This window comes from Pinus tabuliformis, chromosome 4_2 (assembly GCF_031772625.1).
Source record: "Pinus tabuliformis cultivar Carrire ecotype Pingquan chromosome 4_2, CPIR1, whole genome shotgun sequence".
Classification (NCBI taxonomy): domain Eukaryota; kingdom Viridiplantae; phylum Streptophyta; class Pinopsida; order Pinales; family Pinaceae; genus Pinus; species Pinus tabuliformis.
In genome coordinates this window covers 1,144,213,319-1,144,226,098 of record NC_142304.1, presented here as the reverse complement: position 1 = coordinate 1,144,226,098, position 12,780 = coordinate 1,144,213,319, and the positions used below count along the sequence as shown (strand labels likewise).

Genomic DNA, 12,780 nt, shown 5'->3' with positions numbered 1-12,780 from the left:
TTGCTTCTTTGGATCTCCAATTACTATTATAGTTCACGAGGGGAGGCCTAACCTGGTTCGTAAATTTTGTTACGAAGGCTGGGAGTTGAGATCCCCACTCTAGAAGCTGAGCCAGTACCCTGAAAGTTTACCATTACGGAAGAAAGAACGGGGCCATGCAATTTGCATGTCACAACCTTTTTTTGTTTTGTTTCATTATACATCTCAATTCAATTGAATTACCATTCAGCAGTGTTCTAAGTCGGTTCACAGTTTTGGCATTTTACTGAATAGGTGTATTCCAAACATTTCAAGATTCTGCTCCATACAACTTCCAAGAATGGATGCAAACAGTGCTGTCAATGGCTGATTATTTGCAGGTGACTAATACTCTTTTGGTTGTCCTCACCATCATCACCTTCCTGTCATTCTTTTGTAACTCAGTATGGAGACGAGCACCCACTTTTCAGAGTTTGCAGAGGAAGCATGTGTTCATAACAGGAGGTTCAAGCGGCATTGGCCTTGAGATTGCCAAAGAGGCTCTATCACAAGGTTCTTACGTGACACTGGTGTCAAGAAATCTTTCTAATCTTCGTAAGGCTGTTGAAGGAATCATCCAAGAAGTGGAGTGCGATGAAGACAAGATCAATATCAAGGTAATATACGCTGCAAAATGGTGTACAATAGAGAACCAACCTAGAAATTAACCCATTTGTAATTTATTTATGATCTTATCATGCATAGTGTGTTGGGGAATACCTAGGAAGAAAACTGTATGATCTTCTTGAAGGAACATAAAGTTGATGTGAAAGAGAAGATAGTGAGACCATAATTCAATCCTTCCATTTATATAATTATGATTTCACTGTCTTGTCTTTCAGATCAGTTTTCTGGGTAAAATGTTTACTAGAAATGTCTAATATTTCAAGAAGATCACACAAATTTCTTCCTGAATATCCCCCAATTTATTCTTGATTCATCCATAAGGAACTTATAATTAATGCTTACAGGTCGTGATTGTGAGTTGTAATTATCAATTACTAATTTATTCTTGATTTATCAATAAGTCACTTAGAATTAATATTTACAAATTGTGATTGTGAGTTGTAATTATGAATTAATCTACTTTCTTAAGATCTAGATAGCTAGAAATCCATAATTTATAAGTTATATATAACCTCTACTATGTATAAAATATAGTGTAATTTCTGTCTATATTTTAGCTAGAAATCCATAATTTATAAGTTATATATAACCTCTACTATGTATAAAATATAGTGTAATTTCTGTCTATAAAATATTGTATGAAAAACGCCCACTCTCTCATTTTCTAAGTAACTCTTCATGTGTAAAGGTGCATTGAAACTAGTGTGTGAGAGAGGCTAAAGGCATTGGCAGCTGCTCTCATCTGCGGATGATACATCAACTCTCCATGTGTTTAAGTAATCCTGAATTGAATTGACTTTTCATGCTTGTGTAACGGTGAATCGAATCTAGTTAGAATGAGAAAACCCTCAACCCTCAGACAATCTAATTCTGAAGAGGGGTGGGGTCATCCATAACCCTTCATTTATGTGGCCTTGTAAAATGTTGCAGTGGATGCATTGAAAACATACTAACACAAACCAAGCTAAACAGGGCTCTAGAGCATTTTAAGTTGTACAACTGGAGGACTGACCAAATATTGGAAACGCAGTTTATCTTAACCTCCATATGCATATCAGGCGTAGGTTTAGATGGATGTGCTAGTTGTTATATCTTAGGTCAGTTATTTATTTTGTTTGATGGACAAAAATGATAAAAATACTCACATATATTGTAACTAAACAACAAGGTAGCAAACATCAGAGCTGTATTCCAGCACTTGCTTCTTGTTTTATTATTTAATACATACATGTATTTTTAGTCATGGGATATCTGCTTATCATGATTCAGAACAACCCAGAATAAGGCCTTTCAGAACTAACTATTTTGAAGTGTTAACCTAGATCTGTACATATAGGTTCACCTGTTTACTGACACTGATACACACTGTAATGCAGGTTGCAGATATAAGTGACTATAAAGCAATTTCTGCGGCTGTAACTCAATCTTTTGAGTGGAGGCCCATTGATGTACTTGTCTGCAATGCTGCAATTGCTCCTAGTTTCTTTATGGATGAAGTGCCTGTCAAAGAGATTGATCTTACAATAGGGACAAACCTCGCTGGGACCATGTATACATTGCGTGTGGCTTTGCCATTGATGTAACAAAGGGGCAATATGCATCCCTCAACTGTTGTGCTTATGGGGTCACTTTCCTCTTTGGTAACGATGTTTTCAACACTTGGTTTTTCTTTTCTTTTTTCATTTTTGGATCCCTAATCCATGTTTAAGGATTCAAGTTTTTGACAGTTATATTGTTATTTGTACATAACAGTATATGTTTTATGGACATGGTCTTTACACTGCTACAAAATACGCTATTAGAGGACTTGCTGAGGCTCTGAGGGTGGAACTGCTACCATACAATATTGGAGTCACTCATGTGTGTCCAGGGTTTGTAGATACGCCCATGCTTAGAAAAATAGAAGGTAAAAATTACCTTTTATTTTGTATTTAATTATTCTACGTTTCGTTGAAGTATGGATTTTATGTTTCATTGAATCAAAATAGATTGATTTATATTTTCTATGTCCTTGTAGTATAGTTAAATTTTTTTAATTTCGAGGCCTAAAATATGAAAACTGATGTCTGTAAAGCAGATACTACAATCTGAACACTACAAGTTTCCTAGCCAATTTTAAAGACATATTTCAAAAAAATTAGTTGAAGACATATTTCTAAAACAGAGGAAAAACTTAACAGTCAAAATACAAATTTAATATATAAAACACATTTTGGGGTTCTTTTATTGATCACACAAAACTTGATGATTTATCACACAAAATTTGATGATTTTTTTGGACTAGTGACTTGCCTAAAATAACTTCACATGAAAACACATTCTAAATCGCCCAAACTATAACTTAACTCGACCCGACTCAGTGAACTCACTCTGCTAAATTCAGCCAACTCTAACATGCAACAATAATTACAATTCTAACAATTTCTAAAAGGTGATCAAAATCTGCTCAAAAATGTATAAACCCTACAACAATATATAAATTTATAAATCATATAAATCTATAAATCATATCTATCTATATATATATGCTTATTGACATATAACAAATATATATTTTTTGCATTTACTTATGTACTTATGGGCTTTTGCATTTTGATGGGGACCCAGCCCACGTGGCCTTCTCCTCCACTCCTTACGTGGACCTTGTGTGATTGTATTGCAATGGGATATTTGTGATTGTGTAATTAATGGATAGTTGATATTTAATCAACCCGCATGTACCTCTCTGCCTCTCCACGCACCACCTGTCCGCCTTGGGATTTGACAAAACCCTAAACTCACTTGCCTTTACTCCGGATTATTCGCGGTCTTTCGGTCATTTGCGCTGTTTGTTGGGCTCTGTGGTTATGTTGGTGTTCGGCTCTGTGCATGAGCTCGGTTTCCTCTGCAACTTCTCGCCCTTTGTGACTCTGTCCCGGTGTTTGTTTTCTGTCTATGAATTCTGCCTCTCTCTGTAACACTCCGCTTTCTGTGACTCTGTTATGGCATTCGGTTCTGTTAATGGGTTCTGTTCAACACTTCAACTCCGTCTCGGTGGGAAGCTCACAGTTGCAGCTTCGTCTCTGGCTCCAAGTCATCGCTCAACTCCGTCGATTCAGGTAAGAAATTGTTGCATGCTATACATTTATGTTTCCAACTTGAACGCTCGCCTAACCCTTCACAGCTCCTCTGTGGTTAGGTTATCTCTGAGCTTTCAGCAGTTGATGGACCTGGTTACAACTGGTAAGGCCCTATCTCTTTCTTCTATTCTGCTTGTTCGGCTCTCATGGCTTATTCTCTTTTTCACAAGCTTGCTTATGCCGCGGCCTAACGCTGTTTGTCACGGTGGTTGCAGGTAACCGGTTCCGTGGCCTTGCAGGGGATTCGACAGCTTGTCTTTTCGGGTAGCTCTGTTTCTATTTCTCCTCTTTCCGTGTCTTTTGGTCTGCACAAGATTTGTTTGCCATGGGTGTCTGTGTTTTGGTAATGAGTCAAGTAGTTAAGGGTTTCGACCCACACTGTAATCTTCAGAGGGTTTTCGTGGCAAATGTAAATAACTGTTACAGTCCTTTGCTCTCCGTCAATAGGTCATTCCACAGTCGTGCTTGTTTAATCGTATGAACCCTCGCTTACTCGGCCGTTGGCAATGTTATGTCTAGTTAAAGATTTTGTTCACACCGCAAATGTAATAATTGTTTTTTTGAAATTCGGCACGGTTGCTTACCTGTGGTTTGGGGCCGTGGCTCTTTCTGGCTTGACTGCTCGTTTTCTGTTGTTCTTCACTTGAATTCGCTTCGCTGGTTATGGGACGTCTGTATTTTGTAGTTACCCTGTCACTGTTTGACCTGCAGATTTTTATAATGAACAGAACTGTATGTATGCGTGCACTTGTCTCTCGACTTAATGAAATTTGATTGTAAAATGACTTTGCAATGAATGGATGTATTCAGTAGTTAGAAATAGAATGTTCTGTGCGTGGATGTGGTGTGGAATGCTGTCACGGTTCGCATTCAAAATAGATACATTTACAAGAATTTCTGTGGATGCAAAATATATTTTGAGGACATTGAATCACAGACTGTAAGCTAGTTAGGATGCACTGAAAGAAATATATATGAAGGAAAAATAATTCTCTGTTGCTTCTCTTCTTTCTATATCGTACTCCAGAACCCTTTACATGTATTTTCTTCCGCTTTTTATACCATAACTCAGTGGTTAGGTAACTGTTAGTTAGTTCCAGCTTATAGTTATCTGGCGGTTACTTCAGTTACATGGTTTGGCTATTTTGGGTTTACCTGTGCTTGCTGTCTCGCAACAGTTTGATGTCTACAGTAATTTATGGTTTGTTCCTAATTAGTCTAATAATCTTAATTCAAAATCTATACCAAGCCCTTAACATTTATAGTTAGGACCGGTTATTACAATGATAACAGAAACAAATTAACAAGTCACTTAAACTAATCACTAAATGCTGTAGTCTGATCCTTAAGAGCAAAATTGATAATAATGAAAAGACTAAGACAGTCTTGCTGTCCTTCTGTAGAAATTGTCACTTCTCCCAATCTTCTTCGGAAACCTGTTCTGCCACTTCTCGGCCTGTGCCCTGTCGACCAGATGCTCCTGCATCAGGCTGCCGGGGTAAAAGAGAGTTCTCATGGCTCCGTTCCATGAGTTCTTCCACCGAGTAGCCTGCTTTTCGGATCTGCATCTCGTCAAGCCAAGAACTGTCCTCCATTGGACGGTCCTTCCATTTAACGAGATAACGCAGATATTCCTTTCTGCGTGTCTTTTTGGCCACCTGCGTGCTGATGATTCCTTCTATCTCATGAGTCTTGACCGATGGTAACTGTTTCTTCCAAAGATTGTCCTCGAACTGGGTGTCCCGTTGTGGCTGTACCACTCGTCCTTCCTCTACTTGGGCATGGTATGGAAACAGGTCTGCCACATTGAATATGGGTGATATGCCTATATCAAGTGGCAGCTGAATTTCATATGCATTTGCTGAGAATTTTCGCAGAATTTTACATGGGCCGATTTTTTTAAACTTCAGTTTGTTGTACGTGCCTTTAGGAAACCGTTCCCGGCGCAAATGTGCAAGGACTTCGTCCCCAATTTCAAAGTTTACCTCTCGCCGCCTTATGTCTGCATGTTGTTTATATTTCTGCGTGCTGTCCTGTAGTCTCGTCTTGACCTTTTCATGCAGCTCACTCATTGCTTCTGCAAAATCCTCCCCGTCTGCACTCCTTCTTTCTAGTTGTCCCAAATCTCGTAACTCATGTATTCCTCGCGGGTGCATACCATACAAGATTTGAAATGGGCTAAGGCCGGTACTCCTGTTTGGCGAATCGTTATAAGCGAATTCTGCCTGCGCAAGAGCTCGGTCCCACAAACGTGAGTTTTCTCCCGTCAAGCTGCGTAATAAGTTGCCCAAACTCCTGTTTACCACCTCTGTCTGTCCATCAGTCTGCGGGTGATACGCAGAGCTGAAGTTTAATTGTGTGCCCAGCTTTTTCCACAGGGTGCGCCAAAAATGTCCTGTAAATTTCACATCCCTGTCTGAAACAATGGTTTTTGGTAAGCCATGTAGTCGAACTACTTCTGTAAAGAAAAGATGTGCCACGTTCGTGGCGTCGCTTGTCTTCCGGCAAGGAATGAAATGAGCCATCTTTGAAAACCTGTCCACCACTACCATCACCGAATCATACCCCCTCTGTGTTCTCGGCAATCCTAGGACAAAATCAATGCTGACTGAATCCCACGGTCTGCTTGGAACAGGTAGAGGTGTATACAGCCCCGTGTTCTGGCTGTGTCCCTTTGCTAGTTGGCAGATTTTACACCTGGTTATATATCGTTGTACGTCTCGATTCATCCTTGGCCAGTAATAAAAATGCGCGAGATGCTCCACTGTCTTATTGACGCCAAAATGTCCCGCTAGTCCGCCACTGTGCTTCTCTCTCACCAGATTTTCCCTCATCGAACAATCTGGAACACACAGTTGTCCCCCTCGAAACAACAATCCCTCCTGCAGATTGTAATCTAGCCATGGGCTTGTATTTCTTAATACGGGATTTTGGCATGCTTCAAAAGCCTCCTTGAAATCCGTGTCCATCTGGTATAAATCTTTCAAGTATTCAAATCCCATCACCTGTATGCCACTTTCCTGTAAGAGCAGGGCTCTTCTACTCAAAGCATCCGCCACTTTATTGGCCTGCCCACTTATGTGCTTCAACACAAAGGTGAAACTCTGTAGGTACTCCACCCACTTGGCATGTTTATGGTTCAGTTTGTGCTGCTGAGTTATATACTGCAAAGCAGAATTATCAGAGAACAAAACGAACTCATTCCCCAGCAAGTAGTGCCTCCAATGTTTCAAGGCTTGAACCACTGCATAAAATTCCTTATCATATGACGAATACTTCTGCCGACTCTCATTCAGCTTTTCACTAAAGAATGCCACTGGTCTGTCCTCTTGACTGAGTACAGCGCCAATAGCTGTCCCGCTGGCATCACACCGAACCTGAAAAGGTTTGCTGAAATCGGGCAGTCTCAAGATTGGCCTTTCCGTTATTTTACGCTTCAGGAGTTGGAAACTGTTTTCTGCCGCCTTAGTCCAGCAAAAAGGTTGACTGGCCTTCTTGATGGTCTCCAACATGGGTGCGCAGATCTCACTAAAATTCCTGATAAACTTCCGGTAAAAACTTGCTAAACCGTGAAAACAACGTACCTCGAACAAACTCTTGGGTGACGGCCAACTCATGATCGCTTCAATCTTTTCTGGATCCATCTTTAACTCATTCTCTGCTACCACGAATCCCAGATAAATCAACTCCTTCTGCAAGAAAGTACATTTCTTTAAATTTACCAGCAGTTTGTTCTGCTGCAGCTTTTCGAACACCCTTCGGATATGCTGAAGGTGTTCTCCTCTCGTCCTGCTGAAAATCAAAATATCATCCAGATAGACTATTACAAATTTTCCTATAAACTCTTTTAACATTTCGTTCATCAACCTCATAAAAGTGCTTGGAGCATTACTCAATCCAAATGGCATGACCAGCCATTCGTACAGTCCTTCGTTGGTCTTGAAGGCTGTCTTCCACTCATCTCCCTCTCTTATCCTGATCTGATGGTACCCACTTTTCAGATCGATCTTAGTAAAATACGCTGCCCCACTAAGGCAGTCCATCATATCATCCATTCTAGGCAAGGGAAACCTGTATCGAATGGTGATCTTGTTTATGGCCCGCGAATCTGTGCACATTCGCCATTCTCCCCCTTCTTGGGCGCAAGGACCGTAGGTACCGCACAGGGGCTCAAACTCTCTCTGATCAGTCCCTTGTCTAACAATTCCTGTACTTGCTTGCGTACCTCCTCATTGTCCTTGGGGCTCATTCTGTATGCTGCTTTATTCGGTAGACTTGATCCGGGTATAAAGTCAATATGGTGGCTGATGCTCCTCTTGGGAGGTAACTTATCAGGTAACTCCTCAGCCGCAATTTCATTGAATTCTTCTAACAGTTCCTGGATCTCCTTAGGTAATTCTGTCCTTTCCACGCTCAGCAATACTGGCTTCATTCTCCTTACCACTGCTAAATTAATCTCATTTTTTCCAATCTGCTTTATATACTGCTTTCCTCCAAGTAATAATGCTTTTGTCCCACTGGATTCAGCCACATCTTCCTCTTTGATGGGTACAAGAGTATGTTTGACCCCATCCTTCGTAAATTTATAACAATTTGTTTTGCCATCGTGTGTCACCTTCCTGTCATACTGCCATGGCCTTCCGAGCAGTATGTGACACACATCCATTGGCATGACATCACAGACCACTGTGTCGTGATACTTGCCAATACGAAACTCCACTTCACATTGTTCATCGACCAACAACTGGTGTCCTTTCTGCAGCCACGACACCTTATAAGGTGTGGGGTGCTTCATCCGCTTCAACCCCAACTTTTCCACCATTTCCGTGGCTACCAAGTTGTCAGTGCTTCCGCTATCTATAATTACCTTACAGCACTTTCCATGCGACTTACAAACTGTCCGGAACAGTGCCTTCCTCTGGGTTGTCTCAGCCACTTCCTTGGTTGGCTTTATCAACACTTTATTCAAAATTAAAGCTTCCCCCGTTTCTGCCATGTCCTCCACTTCTCGGGGTTGTGCTTCAGCTTCCTCAGGCTGTGCCATCAGCGTTCCCCTCTGACCAGCTTGTTCAGCTTCTGGACATTCAAAGGCTCTGTGCCCCCACTTGTGGCACCTGTAGCACTGGACATTCGCCCCTCTTCCGCGGCCATTTCCTCTTCCTCTCTGGTATGACCGTCCTCCTCTGGTGCTATCTCCTTTCTCAGTCGTCCCTGAAGCTTTTGAACTGCTGCTTTCTTCGCTGTTTGCAGCACTCTTACCTCTTCCGTAGGACTGTCCACGTCCTCTGCTACTTCCTCTCCCTCTTCTGTTATTCTGTTTTCTGTTAATCTTTTCCTCCGCCTTAACAGCGCTCTGAAAGGCTTCTTCAATATTCCGGGGAGAAAGAATACTAATCTCATCTAGTATCTCCATCCTTAATCCATTTACGTACCTTGCTGTCTTTTCTGGGTTATCATCAGTGTAGCTAGCACGTAAATTTACTCTGTAAAATTCTTCTGTATATTCTCTAACTGTCATTCCTTTTTGTCTTAGACTCTGAACTCGCCGATATAATTCCACCTGGTAATCTTTCGGCAGAAATCTGCCCTTCAACTTCGCTATCATCCGAGACCATAATCGTATCGGCGCCTTGTTCATCTTCTTTCTGTCTGCTTGGACACTGTCCCACCATAATAGTGCGTGTCCCTTCAACTTAGTGGCAGCGAACTTAACCCTCTTATCCTCACTGACTTCTTCATTTTCGAAATATTTGTCCAGTTCGCTTATCCAGTCCAACAGGACTTCTGCAGACAGACTGCCATCATAATTTGAAATTTCTGTCTTTGGTTTGCTGCTGGCCATCAAAACCTGTCGCAGCAATCTCAATTCTGGAGCTTCCTCATCAGACCCTTCTACAGCTGTCATCACCTCTTCTTCACTGGTGTCTCCCAGTTCTGGGTCTCTTCGTCTACCCGCTTCTACTGCTTCCAAGCGAGCTGTAAGAACTCTAATTTGTTCTCGTAATCCTTCATCTGCTCCTCTTCGTGCACCTCTTCCACGTCCTCGTCTTGGCACTTGTCCTTCTGCCATCTTCTCTTACTCAAGAAAAACTGCTCTGATACCAATTGATGGGGACCCAGCCCACGTGGCCTTCTCCTCCACTCCTTACGTGGACCTTGTGTGATTGTATTGCAATGGGATATTTGTGATTGTGTAATTAATGGATAGTTGATATTTAATCAACCCGCATGTACCTCTCTGCCTCTCCACGCACCACCTGTCCGCCTTGGGATTTGACAAAACCCTAAACTCACTTGCCTTTACTCCGGATTATTCGCGGTCTTTCGGTCATTTGCGCTGTTTGTTGGGCTCTGTGGTTATGTTGGTGTTCGGCTCTGTGCATGAGCTCGGTTTCCTCTGCAACTTCTCGCCCTTTGTGACTCTGTCCCGGTGTTTGTTTTCTGTCTATGAATTCTGCCTCTCTCTGTAACACTCCGCTTTCTGTGACTCTGTTATGGCATTCGGTTCTGTTAATGGGTTCTGTTCAACACTTCAACTCCGTCTCGGTGGGAAGCTCACAGTTGCAGCTTCGTCTCTGGCTCCAAGTCATCGCTCAACTCCGTCGATTCAGGTAAGAAATTGTTGCATGCTATACATTTATGTTTCCAACTTGAACGCTCGCCTAACCCTTCACAGCTCCTCTGTGGTTAGGTTATCTCTGAGCTTTCAGCAGTTGATGGACCTGGTTACAACTGGTAAGGCCCTATCTCTTTCTTCTATTCTGCTTGTTCGGCTCTCATGGCTTATTCTCTTTTTCACAAGCTTGCTTATGCCGCGGCCTAACGCTGTTTGTCACGGTGGTTGCAGGTAACCGGTTCCGTGGCCTTGCAGGGGATTCGACAGCTTGTCTTTTCGGGTAGCTCTGTTTCTATTTCTCCTCTTTCCGTGTCTTTTGGTCTGCACAAGATTTGTTTGCCATGGGTGTCTGTGTTTTGGTAATGAGTCAAGTAGTTAAGGGTTTCGACCCACACTGTAATCTTCAGAGGGTTTTCGTGGCAAATGTAAATAACTGTTACAGTCCTTTGCTCTCCGTCAATAGGTCATTCCACAGTCGTGCTTGTTTAATCGTATGAACCCTCGCTTACTCGGCCGTTGGCAATGTTATGTCTAGTTAAAGATTTTGTTCACACCACAAATGTAATAATTGTTTTTTTGAAATTCGGCACGGTTGCTTACCTGTGGTTTGGGGCCGTGGCTCTTTCTGGCTTGACTGCTCGTTTTCTGTTGTTCTTCACTTGAATTCGCTTCGCTGGTTATGGGACGTCTGTATTTTGTAGTTACCCTGTCACTGTTTGACCTGCAGATTTTTATAATGAACAGAACTGTATGTATGCGTGCACTTGTCTCTCGACTTAATGAAATTTGATTGTAAAATGACTTTGCAATGAATGGATGTATTCAGTAGTTAGAAATAGAATGTTCTGTGCGTGGATGTGGTGTGGAATGCTGTCACGGTTCGCATTCAAAATAGATACATTTACAAGAATTTCTGTGGATGCAAAATATATTTTGAGGACATTGAATCACAGACTGTAAGCTAGTTAGGATGCACTGAAAGAAATATATATGAAGGAAAAATAATTCTCTGTTGCTTCTCTTCTTTCTATATCGTACTCCAGAACCCTTTACATGTATTTTCTTCCGCTTTTTATACCATAACTCAGTGGTTAGGTAACTGTTAGTTAGTTCCAGCTTATAGTTATCTGGCGGTTACTTCAGTTACATGGTTTGGCTATTTTGGGTTTACCTGTGCTTGCTGTCTCGCAACAGTTTGATGTCTACAGTAATTTATGGTTTGTTCCTAATTAGTCTAATAATCTTAATTCAAAATCTATACCAAGCCCTTAACATTTATAGTTAGGACCGGTTATTACAATGATAACAGAAACAAATTAACAAGTCACTTAAACTAATCACTAAATGCTGTAGTCTGATCCTTAAGAGCAAAATTGATAATAATGAAAAGACTAAGACAGTCTTGCTGTCCTTCTGTAGAAATTGTCACTTCTCCCAATCTTCTTCGGAAACCTGTTCTGCCACTTCTCGGCCTGTGCCCTGTCGACCAGATGCTCCTGCATCACATTTGCAGACAGCATAGATGCAGGATGGGCTGATGTATTGGGTAAAGTGTACTTCTATAACAGAAACCGAGCAGCCCATCCCAGAGAAGTTGCAAAAACTACATTACAAGCTGCCAAAAAGGGTAGATTCTTAGTTACTTCTGGATTCATGGGATTCATTCCGGCTACATTATCACGTGGCTTGATCCCTGCAGAGTCCTTTGGAAGAGCTCTCATGGAATTGGTAGCAATTTTTCCCTCTAGACTGATAAGCTTCATAGTTTCTGGATATATCCATGGAGTCATACTGTGGCATCATCGCAACATGAATCATCTTGTTCACGATCCAAAGGCTGTAGAAGGATCAGCTGAAACTGATTTGAACGAATTGAATTCTTCCAAAGGCTAAGCCATAGATCGTCAATCAAAATTTTAGTGGGCTCAAAAGAAGTTGGCCAATGGACATATCAAAATGGAACGTTGCAGCTTAGAGAGATTAATGCAGAAAATATTATATTTTGTGATATTTATGGAACACTGTCTAAGGAAGTTTGTGTTGATAATGTGGTAATATGTAAAATGCATTGTTTAATGCATAGTTTTGTAGACTGACTTCTTTGCATCAATTTTCTAGTATGACTTGCATAATTTTCTTTCCTAGTATGACTTCTTTGTTATAATGAATTATAAAATAGGTTAGGTTTATACACGATGACTATGAAAAATGTGATTTAGGATTTCATTTTATCGTCTAGAGGGATTATAATTGGGTTATAAGTGGGATTGTAATTTAGTTATAAGTGTTTATTATTGTTGTACACAAGTTTTTCTATTTTCAAGCCAAAACACAGCTATACAAAAAATAAAAAGGATTGATTAAATTAGAAAACAAATAAATGTTAAACCCATCAAAGAG

At 41.0% G+C, this 12,780-nt stretch overlaps 1 long non-coding RNA gene and 1 pseudogene across 2 annotated transcripts; both read left to right on the top strand.

Annotated features, from left to right (window-relative positions):
* Positions 1–341: 341 nt before the first annotated feature.
* LOC149173715 (3-dehydrosphinganine reductase TSC10A-like) lies at positions 342–2,667 on the top strand (annotated as a pseudogene).
* Positions 2,668–10,091: 7,424 nt separating this feature from the next.
* Positions 10,092–10,979, top strand: LOC149173714 (uncharacterized). Of its 2 annotated transcripts, XR_016259701.1 has the most exons (3): positions 10,092–10,375; positions 10,456–10,499; positions 10,612–10,979. It is a non-coding gene; the product is annotated as an uncharacterized LOC149173714 (long non-coding RNA). The 2 variants fall into 2 exon arrangements; XR_016259700.1 differs by having other exon boundaries at positions 10,092–10,499.
* The last annotated feature ends 1,801 nt before the right edge of the window (positions 10,980–12,780 follow it).